Below are 23,636 nucleotides of genomic sequence, written 5' to 3'. Positions count from 1 at the left end.
TATAATACTTTCCACAATAAAAAATAATAAAAATAAATAAAAGAGATTCAGAATAGAAAACCAGGTGGACCAAGGTAGAAAAGTCAAGAGAGAGAGAAGAATGAAGCAGTTATTCAAGACAATCTACATCCTGGCTGGTTTAGCTCAGTGGTTAGAGCATCGGCCAGTGGACCAATGAGTCAGGGGTTCGATTCCAGTCAAGGGCATATACCTCGGTTGCGGTTGGTCCCCTGCCCTGGTCGGGTCATGCAGGAGGCAACCAGAACCAGAACCAGTCGATGTGTCCCTCTCACATTGATGTTTCTCTTTCTCTCTCTCTCTCTCTCTCTCTCTCTCTCTCTCCCTCCCTCCCTCCCTTCCTCCCCTCCCACTCTATCTGAAGGTAAATAGAAAAATATCCTCAGATGAGGATTAAAAAAATTTTTTTAAACAAAGACAATCTACAACAAAAGACGAAAGTTTTGCCAGGTTTTATTCCTTATTTCCCATTGCACTAAGGGGCGGCCACAGTAATTTTCTTGCTTCCTTAAGGTACATTGAAATACTTCAATAAATTCCTCATTTTGGACTAGTTCAAGTCTGGTCATCAGGTTCAGAAGATTCTATATTTGCAGAACTTTAATGGAGAGAAGTTCAGCATATCGCAGCAGACATGCCCTTGTTGACAGTGATTACATCTTCACTCTTTGAATAAAGAAAGCTGGATCTCAGTCTCCTCCATACTTCTATCATACTCCTGTTATAGAAGAAACTTCCTCATTCATAGTTCTAGCACTTGACTTTGCCCTTCAGGTATCAGACTAGAACGCAGGGTTCATCAATGCATAAACAGAGCAGAGAGCCAAGATATGCCCTCAAGTTAGTCAATGATTATTGAACAGGACCAATAAAGTAACCTCTCTCTGTTGAGAATTGAAACTTTAAAATATGGAAAAGGACTAAGTCAACCAAGAAATGAGACTCACAAATAACAATCATATATAGAGAGAATGGCTGACTTGCTTTAATGGGCAAAGGCCAGAGAGAAAATGAACAAATCTAAGCTTCTGCAAGGCAGCAATACAATCCAGTCCCTAGTGCTGCATTAGGTTGTTCCAACTCTTAAATTATGTGTTAGGCTAAATCCTAGGGCTTTCTGTAAGTTCACAAGAAACCCCCTTCTTCCTTTTGGAATATAACAGTCTTAACCATAATGCACATTCTACTAGATAATTTGAGTGGGAATCTTTTACAATCTAAAGGACCTAAAAACTGTCATTCTAGTTACTGATAACATTATTATTATTATTATTATTATTATTATTATTATTATTAACAGCTGAGACTCAGAGCACCTATTATTTGTCAAACACTATTTTAAGTACTTTTATATGTATTCAGTAACCCTGTGATGCCTTAGCAACCCTATGATGCATGCGCAATTATTATCCCCACTTATAGAGATGAGAAAACTAAGACAGAGAGAGATTAAAATAAGTTTCCCAATGTCACAGAAGCAAGATCATGATTTGAGCTCAGAGAATTTGGATCCAGAAACTCTGCTCTTATTTACTATCTTATTTCACCTTTGAACAGTATTTTATACACAACTGTCCCTTCTCTGATACGGAATCACTAAAGGAAAAAATAGCCTTACTCGTTAGGCGCTTTCTTTAGGAGCCACAGCAGATAGTTCTCCTGCTTGGGAACTTTGGGATCATGTGATGAATAGTCAATGGTCAGTGAAGGGGTAGAAGGTGACAAAACAAATGAAAGACTTATTTAACAAACAGAGGACCTTACTTATCCCAAATGTTTATCTACCTGCAGGCTCTTGGCTAAGCAGCTGAATGAGAGCTGGAAAATATTCCATGTAATGGTCATTCAATAAAGATTTATTCAGAATTTACATTGAGCTGAGCTGAAGCGATCCTATTCTCTGACTGTGAAGAAGAGACCTGGGTATTAAGTCAGCACCAGCACTGCTGACAAGATTGCTCTTACACTTGAGAGAATGAGAGCAACACTGATTCTTAGACATGCCAACCAAGTGCATTTGGCTCACTGGGTTTCAGTTTTCTCTTCTGCCAAATGAAGAGAACATGGCAGACCAGGTGCATTCAAATCTCTTTTTAACATTGGAATCCCCTTTCCAAACAAAATGAAATGACGGCACCTGGTTGTTTACAAGAACTAAAAGAATTGCTGCTTTGTTTGAAGCTGGGCCTGAGTTGGCAGCTCCCCGCCTGCTCAGCTTCCCTTTTATTTCCTGTTGCTCTGTCCCCTTGAGGCATCTCCATGAAGGCTGAGGCTTCTGAGAGACAGAGCTGGAGAATAACAGAACCACATCACCAAGGTCCTTTCCAACTCCAGGGTTCTGTGTGTCTGTTAGCCTGGGGTCTCTGGGAGGGTTGTGGGTGCTTTCAGCAAGGGTGGAGAGGAGCATGTGAGCCACCATTTTCAGTGGCTCAGTCCTCACTGAGCCCATTCTGAGGGCTATGTGCCCAGTGATTCTCAAAATGTGAGCGAGAGAGAACCCCGTCACCCAGATGCTCACCTGACATTCTGCCACATCCAATGTCAGCCAGCAAACAGACACAGACACAGAAACTGACAACAGCTACTCACTCAGAGTTTCAAGGAATGTCCTTATTGTGAGGTTTTCCCATTAAGGTCATCAATATCTTGAATAGATAGAACTGTAGCTACCACCATCCAGGAGAGAACAACCCGATGAACGTCTCTCTCTAGGTATAAAGGGTCCGTTAGGGCATGATGGTGTCTTTCTCAGGCTGTGTGAACTAAGTTAAGCTAGACTGAAAGATTGTGACCACTCGGGGGGGGGGGGGGGGCAGGGGTGCTGTGATTGGCCAGTCGTGACAGCACAAGTACTACTAAGCAAGGGGATATTGCTGTAAGTCTACAAAGCATATAACTGTTTAGAAATCTAAACTGCCTGGTTATTTAGTTCAAATATTGAAACATTTAAAGTAATCTTTTAAGAAACTCAAAGAAGGTTGTTCATAATCTTATGATTCAAAGATAGATGTAGCAAGAAAAGTGTCCCTGGAGAGTGTCCACTTAAGCATATCGTACAGCATGGATTCTCTCTCTAAATTTCCATTTCTATGGGAAGAATGGGAGGGGGGGCTCTGTGGGTAAGTAAAGATGAAAAAAATGCTGCCTCAAATACAGCCACGGAATAGAATAATAGATTTGAGTTAAAATTCAGGATGTCCATACTAGAAGGTTCCACACTGAGATATGAAAACAGTAAAGACAGGTTTCAAAGAGATGTCACAATACCAGCCCCATCCACAGTGCAGCTGAAGGCGTGAAAGCTATGTTTTGTGTCACATAACTGCCTGCTTTGGACACAGCAGATAATTAATATGTAGGCTGGCTACATTATGTTCAACTTTTTGACTTTTGGACAGGACCCCTAAAAAAAGGCAACTGGATAAATCAAATACTATTTTTAAAGTATTTGAACTAAGAGACATTGAAATTATTTTTCAGTTCTTCAGTGGAAGTAAAAGTGTTAGAGTCCAGTCCATGGAGTGATGAGCCACAATTATGCCAGAGTTATGAGGAAGAAGAGAAGATAAAAATGATGGGAAACTCATTTGACAGAGGGACAGAAAGAAGCAGATGGTTGGAGCACAGAAAAATCACAGTAATAGAAGTGTTCTAGAGGAAAGATATTTAAAACCTGCACTTAAGGTCCCAAGAATCCCCTTGAAGTCAGCAATTTAGGACTTTCTAACATTTTCATTTTTCATTAGATCCAGGTAAGAGAGTGGGTCAAAAAAGATGGAGCAATGGAGAAAGCAGGGCAGTCCGTGACCATGCTACCACCAACTGACCTTCAAGGCAGAGATCTCAGGCAGATCACAACCTTATTCACAGGAGAGCAAAGTAGATTATGAAAGCACTCACAATGAATTGTTGAAACAACTGGAAATGTTTAACTTGGAGAAGAGACTAGATAAAAGTGGGCATTTCCATAATCTGTCTTAGAAGGGAGGGGATTTAGTCAATGTAATGTCAATGTGTAGAATACATCAATACATAGAAAATATCAATGTGTAGCTGATACAGAAATAGCAATGTGACTTTTCCAAAAGGGAGAATTTTCCAAAGGTAGAGGGTCCACAAAATCCCCATCACGGAAAGAATTAACATGAGGCCCTGCATCTGACAGCTCTGGAGGAACCGTTCACACTAGTCTGTGTGAGTGGCCCTGCTCCAGCCGTGCAGGTACAGCCTAGGAAGCCATGAGGCAGCCCTGCTGCACACCTAGGCTACACGACAATGTGTTGGTCACATTCCTGAATAGATAGACTCCAGATTAGTTCCTTCTAGTCTTGACAGTCTAAAGTTCTAGAGTCTTAAAGCGCCAGACAACAAACAAGTGAACTTGAGGAAATACTAACTAAAGGTCCAGTTCTAGGAGGGGTACAGCTCTCCATGGTAATCCTAATTGTGGAATCTTTTTTTTTCTTTTCTTTTCTTTATTGATTTTAGAGAGAGAGGAAGGGAGAGGGAGAGAGAGACAGAAACATTGATGAGGGAGAACATCGACTGGCGGCCTCCTGCATGCCCCCCACTGGGGATCTGGCCCACAACCTGGGCATGTGCCCTGACCAGGAATAGAACTGGCGACCTCTTGGTGCACATGTTGACACTCAACCACTGAGCCACACCAGTTGGATGCTAGTTGTGGATTCTTTTTTTTTTTAAGGTATCTTTGTTTCTACAGAGTAACGCTCAGTTTTACAAATATTTATCTCTCTATTCCTCTCCGCCATCTCCCTAGACCCTGCTATCAAGCTGTATAAAAACTTGTTATTTTATTACCTCATAGTACTGCCTCAGTTCTATCATAGTTGTGGATTCTTAAGGTAATAAATCTTTTCTTCTCTCTTGGAGCAGACAATATCTGAGATACTACCTAACAGTACACTGAAGAAAGCCAATTCCTCCGGTTCTGGAATCCCCAATTCCATCGTCTTTCTCAGGACACTTAACTGCAGTAAGTCTATGGCCAAAAGGAATCTCACGACTGTGGCAGAGTCCATTCTTGTGAGTCTCACAGATTACCCAGAACTGGCAAATCCACCTTTCTTGATGTTTCTCAGTTTCTATCTAAGTTATTCTTCTGGGGAATGTGAGGATGATTATTCTGATCCAACTGCATGTCCAACTCCACACCTCAATGTACTTCTTCCTGAGCCATATTGCCCTTCTAGATGCCTGCTACACCTCAATCATCCCCCCTTAGATCCTGGCCACACATCTCCGATGGTTAGTGTGCTGCTCAGTTCTTTTCTTCTCCATCTATGCAGGCATGGAGTGTTACCTGCTGACAGCAATGGCCTATGACCTCTTTTTTGACATTGGCAGCAAACCACACCATAATGTGGCTTGACTCCAGGTGCTTGCAGAAGCTTGTTGGCCAGGACCTATGACTGTGGAGTAACAGAGGCCATCCTGCATGCCACGTGCACCTTCACCCTCTCCTTCTGTAACATCAGATAAACTTCTTCTGTGATATCAAACCACTGCTGAAGCTGCATGTAGCAACACGACACAAAGTGAGATTGTCATCCTCTTTTTTGCCAAATTCATGTTCCCGACCAAAGTCATGGTCAACCTGGTCTTCTATATGCTCCTCATTACCATCCTGTGAATTATTTCAGCTGATGAACAAGCCAATACCTTTTCACCTGCACTTCCTATCTCACCACCGTTGTCCTCTTCTTTGGGACACTTGCTTTCATGTACCAGAGAAGTAACTCAGACAAACCCCCAGAGGAAGACAAGATCATGTCTGTCTTTTATACTGTATTTATCCATATGCTTAACCCCTTAATCTACACTCTGAAAAACAAAGACATAAAAGCCGTATTCAGAAAAGTCATCGGTAAAAATCCAGTTCCCAAAGTATGTAGCTTAAGGTGAGAGCCCTTCATCTGGACCCACTTTCTCCTCAGATCTTCATGTTCTGATACGCATCAGCACCATGATGGTGCTGGACAGTAGGTAGCTTTCAGTGGGCCTGGGAAGTAGACAAGAACTACCAGCCCTGTAGGAAAAAGCTGCAAGTTTGGTGAAGTTTATTTGAACAGCTGCTTCTATCTCTCTTTTCTTCTTCTCTCCCTCTTTAACTCATCCCCCACATTCTCAGGGTTCTAAGGCTACTCTCTGATACCACAGAGCTAAAAGATAGCATAGTCAAAAGTGATCTGAATACCACATCCAACCTCCCATTTCCCAACTCAACCATGCTTGAGTTTTCTGGTTGCCTCTTCTTTATCCTTTTGTCTTTGTCCTCATTGATATTGACTTTTACTCTTTGTGAAAGATTATAACTAATGGGAAGACAAGGGTTATTATTTTCTGTTGTGGCATAGGTAACCTGCCAACTAATTACGAAGAAGATAATGAAATGAACCATGAGCCCAGTGGAATTTACAACTAGTACAGATTAGAGTAGTAGGGGAGGGAGTGGTCTTCCCTTTGGCTACTCTTCCACTATGACTTCCCAAATGGTTCCTAACATCTCCAGGACATGAATATCTACCTTTCAAGTGGAAATTCTCTACATTCTAGATCTTCAACTCCTTTGTTCCTAAACTGTGATGACTGACTAGTGACAATGATTGCTCTAAAACAACGTATTCCCCAGGTCTGCAGAGTCAGCGATGACACACCTCTAGCAATCATAAACGGTATTACTTTCTCAGGTAATAGCTTACCTTTGTAGAACATTAGTTTCCTCAAATCAAAAAAAAATAAAACAAAACAATTTATATTTCTCTTTTTTATTTAATTTTCATCTTTTAGTGCACTTTAATCAAAATTTCCATTATCAGAAGAGTTCTTGTAGCATACAATGTCAGGATGGTCATGCCAACTTGCTCTTACAAATGGAATTTCCGCAGATTTTCACTTAAAACATGTATGGAAATAAAATATATAATATTTAGCTTTATAAATTTCCCCAGTTAATCATTTTATCTTTAAAATAATTGCTATTACCTCTGTTGTTCAATAAATTAAGCGGCCTATAGTCACTAAGCAAATAGCCAAATGACATTCAAGTCCTGAAAAAGTTCTGAGGGAACTACTCAATTAACGTGTTTTTTGTTTTTTTTATCCTCACTTGAGGACATTTTTGCCTTTATCTTCAGATAGAGTAGGAGGACAGAGGGAAGAAGAAATAGAGAGAAACATCAATGTGAGAGAGACACATTGACCGGCTGCCACCCACACGACCCCAGCCAGGGCTAAGGACAAAAAGCAACCAAGGTACGTGCCCTTGACCAGAATTGAACCCACAACTCATTGGTCTGTGGGTCAACGCTCTGCTGCTGAGCCAAACCAGCCAGGGCTCAATGAATATCTCTTATTTGAAATAATTTTTATAAGGATTAAGGAAGATGATAAAAATCAATTTCAAGGATTGGTTAGAACCAGCTGGTGAGAACAATCAGCCCTAAAACCAAGGTTTTATTTATAATTCACAATATTTTTCCCTGGAAATCAGTAGCAGGATTATTGCAGGCAAGCAACCTCCAAAGAAATTAAAAGAATCAAGGTCAATTATTGGTATATGAATAAAGAGATTTATTATGAAGAATTGACTCGTGCAGTTATGGAAGCTGAGAAGTCCCACAATGTGCAGTCAGCAAGCTGGAGACCCAGGGCAGCCAATACTATAATTCTAGTCCAAGTTCGAAGGCCTGAGAAACAGGAGAACCAGTGGTGTGAGCTGCAGTCAGGGCCTGAGTCCAAAGGCAGAAGAAAGCCAATGCCCCAGCTCAAAGACGATCAGGCAGAGAGAGCAAATTCTCCTTTACTGAGCACTTTTTGTTCTATTCAGACCCTCAACAGATTGGATAAGATTCACCCACATTGAGGAGGTCCATCTGCTTTACTCAGTTCACCAATTCAAATGTCATTTCACCCAGAAACAGCCCACAGGCACACCCAGAAATAATGTTTAACCAAATACCAGGATACCCCATGGCCCAGTCAAGCAAGTTGTCACATAAAATTACCATCACTGGCCCTGGCTGGGTGGCTCAGTTGGTTGGAGCATCATCCCATACACCAAAATGTTGAAGGTTCGATTCAAGGTCAGGGCACATACCTAGATTGTGGGTTGGCTGCCAGGTCGGGGCACAAATGGGAGGCAACTGATTGATGTTTCTCTCTCATATCTCTCTATCTATCTAATCTATCTATCTATTGCCCTCCCTCCTGCTCCTTCCTCTCTCTCTAAGATCAACTTTGGGTGAGAATTTTTTTTTTTAGTTAACCATCACAGCACAACCAATGTGGCTCAGTGGTTGAGCATCAACCAAGAGGTTGCCAGTTTGATTCCCGGTCAGGGCACATGCCTGGGTTGTGGGCCCAGTCCCGAGTGGGGGCATGCAGAAGGTGGCCAATCAATGTTCTCTCTCATAAATGTTTCTATCTCTCTCCCTTCCTCTCTCTCTAAACATTAATAAAGAAAAAGAAGAGCAATCCATTTCACAATATTTTTTTTTAAATAAAATAAAAATTAACCATCACAGGACTGGCTATCTTGCCTGAATCAGTGAAAGTGTATCAAGTATTATGATATAGTGCAGACTCCTACTCTTTCATCCCATAGTTCATAGTAGTTAACCAATTAATAGATCATGAACAGTGGTCTCCTGAAATGTGATGCCCAGTAAAGGCAAAGCGTTGGGAACTATGAGGTCTCTGTCACACAGCGAATGGTAAGTCAGGCATGAGAAAGTCAAGACAGTGTGGTGGGTGGCTGCTTCTAAAAGCACTGGATAGTTTTAAGAAATTGAATATCATGAGATTTCCTAAAAATGTGATTAAAATATAGAATAAAAATCGGGGACTATAAATTATTGTATTTTTTTAATATCTGAACTCTTTCAGCATTAAGGCTGAGATAATGAAAATGAAACCCAACATTTGAACTGTAAGATGCCGAGTTATACTGCCAGTGGAATTCCCCTTGTCCAGAACTGACTTTCTTATCCACCTAGGCTTAGAGTTGTGGCACTAACTGAGAAAGAATGAGACAAAGAGATACTAACAGCCTCCTGGGATGGAAACATAAAGGAAGAATTGGCCCAGGCACAAGGATGTAGGGAAGGCTCATTTATGCAGTCTAGAGTGATGATGAGAGAAACATTCAACCCCAGCAGCCACTGGTGTACCAACCAGTTGTATTGTGTCCTATGCCTTAGCACATGAGGCCAACAGGTTGTCCATTGGCAGACTATTAGGAATAAATTAAAAATGTACAGAAAATGGGGACTAAGAAGCACAGCGTAGAGCATATGCAGAGTGGTCTGAGAGCTCTGGCTACAGTGGCCTGGTCCATTTTTGTACAACGCCATAGCAATATATTTTATTGTTTGGTATCACTTTCATATTTTGCAGTTGGAACTTTCAGCAACAATAAACTCAAAAAAACAGACGTGCATGTTACTCGAGAAAGTTGATGACGAACGTCTGCAAAAATGTTTGTCAGCTTTTATCATCCATATTGGGAGTCAGAGTGATGTCCATGAGCACTTGAAAAGTAGAAGATACAAATCTGCTGTAGGTATATCAACACTTGCTTTCAAACACTGTGACTGCTGATAATGGCTTAAAATAGCAGGTGTGTTTACATTTCACTCTGGGAAATGTGACTTTTCATTCCCATCAAAGGTAATTTAGCTCAACATTTCTTTCTTGCTTCTTATCCACAGAATAGTAAATGTATGTAAGCCTTTGAAGTGCTTTTAATCAACCTAAGTGATCTACCTTTTAATCAACCTAAATGATCTACAATAATATTGAGTTCATTTGTTAAGATGTTCTCAATATTGGTATTGTATTTATTTAAAATCAGTTAGAAATCTTGTATCTTTAATTGAAGCATATAATAAATAGAGCACAAAAGCTTCAACTTTTGAAGGTTTTAGTAAGTTCCAAGTATAGCAAACTGGAAAGCACTGAAATGTATCTCTTCCATGGAAGGGAACAACTAAAGAAAATAAACAAACTAAAATAGCTCACAAGATGTTATTTTGAAATTATATAATTATGGCTTGGACTTGTGGCAGGGACAGATGATGTGTTGAATCTTGATCTAGAAACTGAGGTGCACTAACATTGTGAAAATTCATGTATGATATTAATTTTTCTGAATACCATCATTCAATGACATTTTTATTTTTTTTTATTTATTTTTTTATCCTCACCCGAGGATATTTTTCCATTTTTTATACAGATAGAGTGGGAGGGAGAGAGAGGAACAGAGAGAGAGAGAGAGAAACATCGACGTGAAGAGACACATCGAGTGGCTGCCACCCGCACGACCAACCAGGGCCGGGGACAAACTTGCAACCGAAGTACGCGCCCTTAGCGGGATCCGAACCCGGGTCTCTCCGGACCGCAGGCCGACGCTCTAACCGCTGAGCCAAACTGGCCAGGGCTCAATGACATTTTTAAAAATATTGTGGACATTAAGGATATTCTTCTACATGACCATAATATTACAATACCAGTATCACGCCTGAGAAAATGATCAATTTTACCTCATCACGTAATTTAATATCTAGTCTACATTCATATTTTTCCTGCCAATTCAAGAATGGGTTGTATTATTTATATCAGTGTTAATCATGATTCGGTCTAAGTTCAAGCACTACATTTGATTGTTACATTTTTTATATTTGTTTAATCTAGTGCTCTCCCCTTCCTTTTTCCCTGTCCCAAGACACTGAGAGCTGTGTTACAAATATTCTGTTCTCCATCTGCCTGGTTGGTTGCTAATATCTATTGGCAGAATTCTAAAGTGCCCTTGTGTAATCCTCTCCCACTGAAAGAGAGCAGCATCTAGGAACATGATGGGACAGCACTCCCATTATAAGGTTACCAGATTTTGAAGATATAAGTGAGGTCCTGAATTAGTGGGCTCAGAGTCCACTATAAGTTATCCTAGGTGGAGCTGACCTAATGGAGTAACCCCCAAAGAGAAACTCAAGGCAGCAGAGAGATTCTCCTGCTTACTTTGAAGGAGTCAAGTTGTCATCTTGGGAGAGCAGGGGCAATGTGGCAAGGATCTGAGGGTGGGCTCATTCCTTGGCCTACTGCTAGCAGGGAAATGGGCACCACAGTTCTACAACTGCACTGAAATAAATTCTACCAAGAACCAGATGGGGCTTGTAAGATGTCAGTCTCAGATGAGATACCCCTCCCAACACCTTGATTTCAGTCATGGGAGATCCTGAGCAGAGAATGAAGACAACTACTCCTTAGTCCCTGTCTTGAGGAAATTATGAAATAATAAGTTTGTGTCATTTTAAGCTGCTTTACGTTGACTGTCATGGGGACAAAATGGAAAACTGGGTTCAAGGAGACCTCATACACTGTAGAGCTGTTACTGCTCCCCGATACTGCCTTCTGAGGCCCCTGCACCAGTTCTCCCCTTACCTGTGCTCAGGTGTTCACCTGGACCTCTCTGGAACCAGGACTGTGTTTGTCCCAGAGACCAGCCACACTCAGCCAGGGCTGGCACAATCCATAATGAAACAAAGTTCCGTTGGTTCTTTGTTTATTAATATTTCCTGCCTGTCTGGGGTCCCTAGTCTTCCCCAGGGAGGAAGACAAAATCCCAAAGCTTCCCCTTTTAGCCAAAGTCTGAATTCTCACTAGCCTCACCTTAGCCCCAACCCCTCCTGGGTCAAGAGTTATGACTATTCCGATGTCCACCTGATCATATGTGAAAATTAGAGTCAGATCTCACAAGACCCTTCGAGGCAATTCAGTCTCCTTGCATCAAACTGTGGTGCTTAGAGGTTCCGGACTCTCTGAAGAGGCCCAACAAGCCACTGAGAGGGCCAAGGGAGGGTCAAGCTGGCGAAAGTCAAGGCCACTGACTCTACCTGATAGAGGGCAGCTCTACCCCCATCTGCTTTCATGCATTGAGCTTCTAAGTGTGTTATGGAAGGATTCTGCTGTGATTGTAATATTTTCCTATCACAGAAGGAAAAACTGAGGCCCAAAAAAGAGGAGGTGACTTGCCGAGACCACTCAGAACATTCACAACAGAACTGGGAGTAGAATTCGGGCCCCAAACAGATTGAAGTCCTAGGGCCAGCCCTCCCCCCTGGAAGCATGATGTCGGATGTGCCCACCCACCCCAGCGACAGTTAGGACCGAGTCAGGCCTGTGGCCACACACTTAACAAGGCTGCTTCACTGGCCTGTTTCCAGCCTCTCCGTGGAGACCTCCAGCCTCTCCGGTGCATCACGGGATGAATCCTGGCTTTGAGGGTTATGGGGTGTGAACAGTTCCCAGAGGCCCTGAGGCAGGGAGGTCTGACTCCTTCATAAACACAGGCCCCAGTAACAGGGTCCCTGGCTGCATAGAGGTATATCGATGGGTAGGACACACCTCCCGCTCTCACTGTCTCTGCCAGTTCCCGGGCCAAGAAGTAAGGAAGGTTAGCAGTTGTCAGAATGTGAGAGGCCAGGATATGGACTGCTGGGGTCCAGGGCCAGAATAAGGTCATAGAGCCCTGGAAAACTCCGAAGGTATGGTGAGGAGCTTAGCCACACTCCCTCTCCTTCTTCTTGGGGTCTCCTGAGATCCAGCAGATGTACCTAGAGCCTCCCAGAGGAAGTCAGGCCCAGGCATTCTGACAGCAGAGGACCACCAGCCTCAGGCCCACAGGAGAGGACAACCCCATGCCCTGTCCAGCTGTCCTTGCAGCCCTGCTCTCAGCAGTGCCCATGGGGGACACTGTCTGGACCCCCTGACTACCTGCCCCTGCCCAAGCCCTCGGACATCTTCTCCACTAACAAAGACGTGCTCATCGGGGTTGTGACCCCCTCACACAGTGTTGGATCAGCCACAGGTCACGTTCCAGTGGCCTCCGGAGCAGCCTCTGTGCCAACAGTGGGTCGTGCTCTTTATCCCTGGGGAGGGAGGGAGAAGAGGAACAGCATTTGTGACCACTGTAGAGGGCTAGGGTCCCCAGACCTGTCATCCACGACTCAGGGTCCCCTGGCACTGAGACCCTTGACAGGGACAGCCCCTGTGCACCTGGATGTTAGAAACTGTTCTAATCCCAGTTCTTCCAAAGTCACTGAATAACTCCCCTCTGCACGTGCTAACATTCCTTCAATTGGATGGAGAGGAAAGCTCAGCAGCCTTAGGCCTTGGAATGGTTTCAAACTCACAGCACGGGAACTATAATGAGACCCACCTACGCACAGGCTCATGGGACCAAAGGGAAGGCAGCCCTAGGCCCACCCTGTCAGCAAGTCTCCCACGAGCCCAGCTTCCACAGGTACCTAAACTGTTTCCAAGGCTCCACTGGTCTCTAACCACGTTTAATCTGTGGGCCTGCGGTGTCTGTCCACAAAGATGCCCAGGAAGTGTGTAGCCAGACCCCAGTGTTCCTCTGCCTCACATCTGTCTTACTTCTTCCTGCCTAACTCTTTGTCAAAGGCCTGCTGGTACGGGTCTTTTGAATCTACTCATGGCTCTCTGCCTGTGTCTAGTAAGTGTTCGCCTGTGCCTGAGCCCCTCTGCCTGTGTATACGGCTACCAGGCTCTGCATGTGTCCGTCCAGTCACTATATCTGCATAGCCTACCTCCCTGTCTCATCCACACCTGAACGCCTGTCTCTGCATCTGACCATCTACCCCAGATCACGTGTCTGCCTGTTTACATGTTACATCCACTGCACCTGTGGATGCCTGAGTCTGTGGACCCAACGCTGTGCGTCTGCCAATATTGCTGTCAGCCTGTGTGTGTGTGTGTGTGTGTGTGTGTGTATGTGTGTGTGTGTGTGTGTGTGACTTTGTGTGTCTCTTTACCCATCTCTGGGAAACTGTCAGCCTTTCTCCATGTCTGGCCACTTGTGTATGTGTCTCCCCTAGAATCTGCAACCCCCCAAGACTTCTTTCTTTCTGCAAACATATATCTAGATTCAGTCCCACATCATCTGGCCCTTGTTCCTCCCAAGGAGAGACACTCAGGGTTGTTTGGGGCAGCTCCTTCTAATGGTCCTGACTGATCCTAACTTCCCCTGTCCTTCACCCTCTGTAAGATGCAAAGTCTGCTTATTCCTGCACGTCCTGGGCATTCTCTTTGCTGTGTCTGAGATGCAAAGGGACCCCGCCTTCCTGCCCAACACCACGGTGGGACTGCAGATGTATAATTCCTGCGTCTCAGAGATTTGGGCCCTGGGCAGCACCCTGGCCCTGCTGTCCAGCCAGCCCTGGCCCGTGCCCAGCTTCCGCTGTGGCCCCCAGCAACTGTCCCTGGGGGTGATTGAAGGGATGACCTCCCCAGGGTCCAAGCCCATGGCTGAGCTGCTCTCAGTACACAGAGTCCCTCAGGTGAGAGGGGCACCTGGAGAGAGGAAGCCGCTGCCTGAATACTCTGACTAGGGCGCATGACACGGTGCTAAAGGACAGATCTGCCACCAGGCAGAACAATCACAAGCTATGACCTTGAAAGGTCATTTCCCTTTCCTGAGCGTGGAATTCCCTTCTCACAAAATGGGGTATTGAGCTAGATTGGTGGTTCCCCAATGTCGGCCCATGAACTGGTGCTGATCTATGATGATGCTTTCTCCAGATTGCGACAAAATGACAAAGAAATGACATAGTGCACACAGTATCTATGTGAGGTCACCAGCCCTCCTTAAACCATGGTTTTATTTTTTTATTTTTTCCAGTTTTATTATAGATTACTGTCTAAATTTAAGGTGTATAGCATAGTGGTTTGACCTACATATACTGTGAAATGATTACTACAATAAGTTTAGTTACCATCAATCATCTCATATAAACATAGTAAAAAGAAAAAGGAAAAAATGTTTTCTTGTGTTGATAAGTTAGGATCTACTTACTCTCTTAAAAGCTTTCCTATAGATCTATAGCAGTGTCAACTATAGACATCATGCCCTACATCACATCCCTAATACTTATTTATCTTGTAACTCCAAGTTTGTACATTGTGACCACTTTTCTCCAATTCCCCTTCTGCTACCCACAACCAACTCTGGTAACCATCTCTGGGGTTTTTTTCCTTTTGGGTGGTTTTTTTTTTTTTTAGATTCAACATATAAGTTGAGATCGTAGAATATTTGTCATTCTCTGTTGATTTACTTTACTTAGCATAATGTCCTGAAGGTCCATCCATGTTATCAGGATTTCCTCGTTTTATTTAGCAGAAAGATATTCCAGTGTGTGTGTGTGTGAGAGAGAGAGACATCTTTATCCATTCGTCTATTGAATGACACTGAGGTCATTTCCATGTCTTGGCTATTATAGCTTTTATTTTTCCAACAAACTTTTGTAGCAAAATAAGAACTTGGCAACTGTAGGCCAAACTCCCATAATTGTGTTGTTGTTGATGATTGGTTAAACAGATTGGAACGTGTGTTATCTAATGGCCCACGATCTGAAGACCCAAGATTTTTAGCTCCACCCAGGATGATTTTATTTCTCCTTTCCACCCTTCTTAGAAAGGTGGAAAGTTGAACAAGCAACTGACCATTCTGATGGATCTCTTGACGTTTCTGTGAAACATTTTCCTAGACTTAAGTTCTGTTTGATTTTCACTGTACATCAAATCTATTAGGTTAGGCAAAGAAGCAATTTTTATCAAATCATTATCCAGGTGGAGAATCATTATTTTCCCAGCATGCCTGGACATAACGTACATGACTGCTTACTTGTGAGTTTTAAAAGACATCAAAAAAAAAAAAACTAAATATCTTTTCTTCCAGATTTCAGTGAGGTCTCAACTGCCACAATTGAAAAATCATCCAATTAGATACCAACATTTAATTCTCAATAGCTATACTTGAGAGATGAACATCTATTGTCAGTTATTCACACCCTAGTATAAAGGAGCTTAACTTATTTTAAGTGCTATATCAGTACTTTCTATTATTATATCTTCATTTGTATTGTCATTTAATCTTACCAACAACTCTATGAGATAGATATTATTATTATGCCCATTTTACAGATAATGAAATTGAGGCTCAAACAGGAAATGTTGCCTGCCCAAATCACACAGCTAATAAATAGTAGTTTGGGACTCAAAGCCAGGCAGCTGGACCCTAGAGGTAGAAGTAGATACAGAAATAAGAAGGAGGGAACCTCACCTAAATAAAAATCCTTTCCATTTGGGGGCTGGTAATCATTTCTAAATAATTTTTACTGAGCAACTACTCATGATGAAGAGCATTGTGCTACAGCCACATGTACCTTGAGGCACCTATGAGGCCTCCCCAGCATCACAGCCCATGGGTCACCTGTGAAGGGTTAACCTCTGTCAGTTTAAGTTACTTTCCTCAAGGTCAGCTTTGGAGGCAACACTCTTTTAGGTCTAGAACCCGACACACTGAACTCAGAGCATGCGAATCTTCTCTCCAGCATACCCCCGTTGCTAAAATTTTATTTTGCTAAAATTCAAGGGAACTCCAAATGCATTATGTTCACTGAGAAATAGAAATCCTTGAGCATGTAGCAATAGTTCTCTCTTTTCCCACTGAATTCATAAAACCAAAGGATCTGTTAGAGACCCTCTTTATTACACACAAGTCCAAGAATGTGTGCAAGCACAGGGGGCTGGACCGAGACGGCAGGGGAGCAAGGGAGCAAGAAATTATGAAGGGCGCTGACCTGGAAGTCAGTAAACCTGGATTTGAATCTTAACAACACTATTTATTAATTGTGCGATCTTGGCAAATTAAGTAGTTCTTTTTGGGCTTCACATTCCTTATCTATAAAATGAAGATAACAAAAGTTAATGACTCTAATTCTTAGAGTCATTGCAGATGTTAACAATGGAGTAACTTGTGTCTGGTATGGAAAAAATGCTCATTACTGTTGGTTGTTTTTGCTATGAACAAAAATGACGATAATAATGCAAACATGGAAGGAGTAGTAACTTTAAAAGCCAGTTCCCAAGTCCTCTGTATAATTTTGCTCAGTCTAGAACCAAAGCCACCAAAGACTGAAGTGAAAGAATGTGTCTCCTCATACCTGCTGGGACACTTTCGTACAGCAGGCTGGAGAAATTCTGTGACAGCAGACCCCTGCCCTGAGTCACCTGGGGAACCTGTAGGAGGAAGGGAGAGGCAAGAAGAAGAGAGGGAGAAAGAGAGCATGCATCATTCATGCACTTAACAGCTAAGCTAAGTTAAATAGATCCTGCTTAAAATCTAACTGGAGGGAAAAGACATGAGCTCAAATAATCTGAGGGAGCTCAGTGATGATGTGATGATGGGGAGGATCCTCAGGCTGACATGGACAAGCAAGCAAGAAGTCAATCCTAGCTGGAGAAGCAGAAATCAAAGAAGGCGTTAAGGGGTGGGATTCAGTAGACAAGCTATATTTTGTTTCATCTTTATGCTCCTCTATAAAAAATACTCTCTTCATTCCATGACTGTTTCTTACTTCAGTATTCCCCTGACCTCAGCATTGCCCTGTCATTACCCCAAGATGTCTTTTGCTACTATTTGGGTTAAAAAAACTTGACACATATTACAGACACTCACTTGGTTTGCCCACCAGCAGTCACACTCCGCACTGATTTAACCACCGACTTCTCTGCCCAAAAGCCTCTTATTCTTTCTTAGGTCAGGAGGGCTAGAGAGTCTCCAAGACCAGTGAACTCACCTCAGCCTTTGTGTTACCCCTGATACTGAATTATCTTTTATTTTGTTTTAGGTGCATGTCTTCTAAATAACAAATAAACAACTTTTGCTTCATATCCAATTTGAACGTGTCTAAAATAGTTGAATTTTTACTCCACTTAAAAGTATGATAGTTGAACTCTTGACTCCGACAACCATGCATCAGGACATCTCAGTCCTCCCTTATTTGCCCTTGAAAGGGCAGAGCAGACCGCACACTCCAACAAGAGTGTGATAAAGGGGCTCTTTTCAAAGCCGTAGGCAGCAGGAAGGGGGAAACACCCAGAGGACAGCCACAGGAGGAAGCTGTGTCCACCCACAGGGGAGGAAGCAGCAAGAGGACCTTCCAACCAGAGCTGTGGCCTTTGGGTGAAGACAGCCACCGCCAACCATGGCTGAGGGAGAGGAATCTGTGGGCGTGAGTACCCCAACATCACAGTCCTCCCACTCCAGCCTCCTGCCAGAAAACAGAGGGCAGGGCAGTCCTTTGCTGCAGTCCCTCAAGGTCAGCTCACAGGGGCCTGGAGGACACAGATGGCTGGGGAGTTTATAGATCGCAAATAGTCTTTTAAACGTTCCCATTTACTCTGCTTGCTGGTGTGTCTGGCATCTCCTGCTTTCTTATATGTTTCTATTTATTATGCACTGTCATACTCTGAATAACTTCTTAAGAAAATGAACTGGCTTCTCGGGTCTGAGCCCACAGGCTTTGGAAGGACCTGGACATCACATCTATCAAAAGCCTGTGAAATAATAATTTAAAATAAAAGACAGACAGACACAGAAGGACAAACACTCCGTGATAGTACTTACGTGATGAATCTAAAATAGACTCATGAAAGCAGGATGGATGGTGGTGGCCAGGGGTTGGGGGGAGGGAAAACAGGGAGAGAGAGTCAAGGGCAGAAAGCTTCAGTTATACCAGATGAGAAAGTCTCGTGGCAGCCCTGTGCTATAGTTAACAATAGTGGATTACATACTTAAAAATTAGCCAAGAGAGTAGATTTTTATGTTCTGCTCTTATCACGCAAAAACATAGCAATGAAATAAACAAGAGGGCAGGAGGAAACCTTAGGTTTATGGCATAGATCGTGGTGACGATTTCACGGGTGTGTGTTTGCCTGCAAACTCATCGACTTATGTATATTACTTATATACAGTATGTTAAAAATATTATTGATAATAAAGGCAGAGAGGGAATAAATGAGGCCAAGTCCAAGGGCAGTTGGAGAAAGCACTTGGGGATGGCGAGCAGGGTTGGGGTTGGAGAGATGTTCTGGCAGGAATTTGAAGCCCCATTTCTTCCTTCAGATTAGCCATGGATCAGCACCCCCACTTCTCCAACGATTTCCAGTTCCCGTCCTTCCTCTGAACAGTGCCCAGCAGCACGCACCAGCCCTGGGTCCTGGCAAGGCTCCTGAGCCGCTTTAACTGGACCTGGGTGGGCCTGGTGGGTTCTGACAATGGCAACTTTGAGTGTCTGGATGAGCAACTGCAGATGGAGCTCAGGCACACGGGTAGCTGGGTGGCCTTCTCAAGGAAGATCAGCAGCCAGGACCACAGCATCAACATCTTGGCCAGCATCCTCGCCTCCAGCCCTGCCGCTACAGTCATCATTTGTGACTGTTACCACTATCACGTCCGGCTCCTGGTTGGGGTCCTATGGAAGAACAACGTGACCAGAAGGACGTGGATCCTCTTCACCTTCTTCTCCTATGACCCCTCAGTGCTGGGGCCCAAGGCCCTGGACCTGCTGCATGGAAGCTTGAGCCTGGCCATACACACAGGAACAATGCCTGGTTTCAAGGACTTTGTGTGGGTTCTGTGCCCTGCCCGTACCCAGGCAACAGTCTGATGAGGAAGCTGGGGGAGGAGCTGCATGGATGCAGGTGGTCTAGATTAGGGGCCTCCACCCAGAGTTCCAGAGAAGGGGCTCAAAAGTGCACAGGGCTTAAGAACATGACGGCTATATACCTGTCTGCCTTCAAATTCCTGACATCCATTTACAGAGCCTACCTGGCAGCCAGAGCCCTGCTGACCACCTATCAGAATCTGATGTCCTACTCTCCAAGAGAAGGCCCATTCCTGGGAGGCACCTGTGCCAATGCATGGAATGCCAGGCCTTGGCTGGTGAGCAGCCAAAACCCCCTGCCCCGCCCCTGTTCACCCAGCTTGCTGTGAGCCACAGACTAGCAGTAAGGCTGTGTGGTCTAAGAAACATTGTACTTGAATTTAGAGCTAAAGGGACTTGGCCTCAAATCCCTGATTAGTAACAATATCAGGGTCTAGATCTAGAAGATGGAACTGGCTCCTGCTGCCAATGAGAGTCCATTGTAAAATTTTCAGAAATTATGCAAATTTCTTATTAAACCACGGAAATGAGCAAACACTACAAATCCTGGCTTTTCTCCCCAGAGAGCCAGCTGTTAAACATTTAGCAGCACGCCACCACAAACATCCAAGCAAAGTTAGAGAAACAAAGTCAAAGTATAAGAAAAATCTTCTAAATATTAAAAGAATGACTTCAGACTTCTGGTCAAGATGGTGGCATAAGTAAACGCGGTATCACATCCTCCCACAACCACATCAAAGTTACAACTAAACTGCAGAACAACCATCATTCAAAACCGCCTGAAATCAAGCTGAATGGAAGTCCTACAACTACGGAATTAAAGCAGCAGCCACATCCAGACTGCTAGGAGGGGCAGAGGGGCGGAGGCTCTAGGGCCGGTGGTGCGATGGACTGGTCCCACACCCACATGTGGCGGATAAAAATCAGGAGGACACCTCGGCTGGGAAGGTCCTCCCTGAGGACTGAGGGATCTCTGTCCCACACCAGGTGCCCCGCTCAGGGTTCCGGTGCCAGGAAGAGAAGTCCCCATAACTTCTGGCTGGAAAAACCAGCGGGAACTGAGGCTCAGGGAGGCTGACGCAGCTGGAGCCCCAGGCAGCTCCTTAAAGGGCCCGCGCACGGACTTATCGGACTCTCTTCCTCTAAGCTTGGAGGGGAGGCAGCTCGAGGGGCACCAGAGACATACAGGGAAGAACTGAGCTGTTTGGCACTGGAGCGAGGACTGGAGAGGGGGCTTTCTCCGGGACAAACGTGCTGTAAGAGGCCTTTGTTCCTTTGGTGAGCCCTTCCCTGGGGCGGCAGACAGCCGCCATATCTGAGACTCCAGCAACCTGGCTCACACTGGTAGCCCCGCCCTGGTGACTCCCTGAGCCCCTGCCCCGCCCCACCCAACTATCAGGTCCACCCAAGCTGTTGCCACTTGCTTAACCATAGGATTGGCCTGTCTTGGATCCTGCTTCAGGTTTTTTCTAAATTCTTTCAAACGAGCAGCATCGGGTCTCAGCTAGCCCCATACCTCTCCTTAAGTAATACACAGAAACAAACACAGGGAGGCAGCCAAAATGAGGAGACAAAGAAATAGGTCCCAAATGAAAGAACAAAACAAAACCGCATGGAAAGAACTAAGCGAAATGGAGATAAGCAACGTAACAGATGCTGAGTTCAAAATACTGTTTATAAGGATACTCAATGAACTTAGTGAGGGCCTCAAGAGCATAAAAAAGAACCCGTCAGAAATTATGGATGCACAGTCAGAATTGAAGGAGGCATTAACTGAAATAAATAATAATTTACACAGATTCAATAGTAGAGTACATAAATCCAAGAAGCAAACCATCGATTTGGAATATAAGGAAGCAAAAAATGCCCAATCAGAACAGCAAAAAGAAAAAAGAATCCAAAAAAATGAGGATAGTGTAAGGAGCCTCTGGGACAACTTCAAGCGTGCCAACATTCGCATCTTGGGGGTGCCAGAAGGAGAAGAGCGAGAACAAGAAATCAAAAACTTGTTTGAAACAATAATGGCAGAAAACTTTCCTAACTTGGTGAAGGAAACAGACATACAAGTCCAAGAAGCACAGAGAGTCCCAAACAAGATGAACCCTAAGAGGCCCACACCAAGACACATCATCATCAAAATGCAAAAGGTTCATGACAAAGAGAGAATCTTAAAAGCAGCAAGAGAAAGGCAGCTAGTTACCTACAAGGGAGTTCCCATAAGGCTGCCAGCTGATTTCTCAAAAGAAACTTTGCAGGCCAGAAGAGAGTGGCAAGAAATATTCAGAGTGATGAAAACCAAGAACCTACAACCAAGATTACTTTATCCTGCAAAGCTGTCATTTAGAATCGATGGACATATAAAGACTTTTCCAGACAAGTAAAAGTTAAAGGAGTTCATAACCACCAAACCATTATTATATGAAATGATGAAGGGTCTTTTTGAAGAAAAAGATAAAATATATGAACAAACAAAATGGCAATGAATACATATCTATCAACAATGGAATCTACAAACAAAATGAACAGGTAGAACAGAAACATTCTCATAGATACAGAGAACATTTTGTTGGTTGCCAGATGGGAGGGGGTTTGGGGGAATGGGTGAAAAAGGTGAAGGGATTAAGAAGTACAAATTCATTGCTAGACTTACAAACCTCAAAGGGAAAGGGGTTGGGGAGTGGGAATAAATAAACCAAAGAACTTATATGCATAACCAATGGACACGGACAATAGTGTGGGAAAAGGCGGAAGGGGGGCGGGAGTGGGGAGGAGGGGGTCAATGGGGGGAAAATGTGGAACATCTGTAATACATTTTACATTCAACAATAAAGATTTAAAAAAATAAATAAATGAAAGAATGACTTCAAACTAGGCACAGCTTCTTTAAGGTGGGTTTTAGGTAATTTTATCAGTATTTATGTAATGAGACTTCTTAAAGGCTGTAAGAGTAATAGACCTCTTAAGTGTTACTTTATGCCAAGTAATGTTCCAAGCACTTTATATGCATTAATACATTTCATCATTATGTATGAAGATACATATATAAAGAAGATACATGAGCACTGCTGGTGTGGCTCAGTGGTTGAGTGTCATCCCATGCACGGAGAGGTCACTGGTTCAGTTCCCGGTCAGAGCCACATGCCTTGGTTAAGGGCTCAATCCCCAGTAGGGGGCGTGCAGGAGGCAGCAGATCAATGATTCTCTCTCATTGACATTTCTATTTATCTCTCCCACTCCCTTCCTCTCTCTCTAAACATCAATAAAAACATAAAAATAAAATAAAAAGATGATCCATGGAAGGCAAGTCCCGTTTTTACAGATGAGAAAATTGAGAGGTAGAAGAACATATCCAGGGTCACATAGCTGATTCAAGGTAGAGTCAGAAATCACACCAGGCAACCTGACTTCAGTGTCTGGGCACTGGGCCACTTTTTCTAGTGCCTCTCAATGCTGACAGGTTCTAGAAATCTTTCAGGATTCTAGACCTAGCTCTGCCCCAGCCAGTGATTTTCTCAAACTACCCCCTCTAGTCTCACTGAGCTTTCAGGGCCTAATTCAACAAAAATGTGTATATACCACAAATATTTAATAAGCAATTTTCATGCACCTGAGAGCCATGGGGGATACAGAAATGTGTAAAATGTGTGCTTGTCCTTAAGGTGTTTATGTTGATGAGTGATAAATAATCATACAGCCCTGGCCAGTTTGGTTCAGCGGTTAGAGCATCGGTCTGCGGTCCCGAGAGACCCGGGTTCGGTTCCCGCTAAGGGCACGTACCTCAGTTGCAGTTTGTCCCCAGCCCCAGTTGGTCATATGGGTAGCAGCCACTCGATGTGTCCCTTTCACGTCGATGTTTCTCTCTCTCTCTCTGTTCCTCTCTCTCTCTCCCACTCTACCTGAACAAAAAATGGAAAAATGTCCTCAGGTGAGGATAAAAAAATAATAGTAATAATAATCATACATACCAGGGACCGGAGGCTATGGGAGGAACAGGCGGGAAGACGTGATGTAGTTGGTTCAAAGAGTAGGACAGACTCAGAAAAAAAGAAGAAGAAACAAACCACTAGCAAG

General features: G+C 43.7%; 1 pseudogene; it reads left to right on the top strand.

The window, feature by feature from the left end:
* The first annotated feature begins 5,022 nt into the window (after positions 1–5,022).
* Positions 5,023–19,568, top strand: LOC118628700 (annotated as a pseudogene).
* The last annotated feature ends 4,068 nt before the right edge of the window (positions 19,569–23,636 follow it).

The sequence above is a fragment of the Molossus molossus genome, unplaced genomic scaffold (genome assembly GCF_014108415.1).
Source record: "Molossus molossus isolate mMolMol1 unplaced genomic scaffold, mMolMol1.p scaffold_m16_p_13, whole genome shotgun sequence".
Taxonomy (NCBI): Eukaryota; Metazoa; Chordata; class Mammalia; order Chiroptera; family Molossidae; genus Molossus; species Molossus molossus.
The sequence above is the reverse complement of the archived record's forward strand: the minus strand, read 5'-3'. Positions and strand labels throughout refer to the sequence as shown.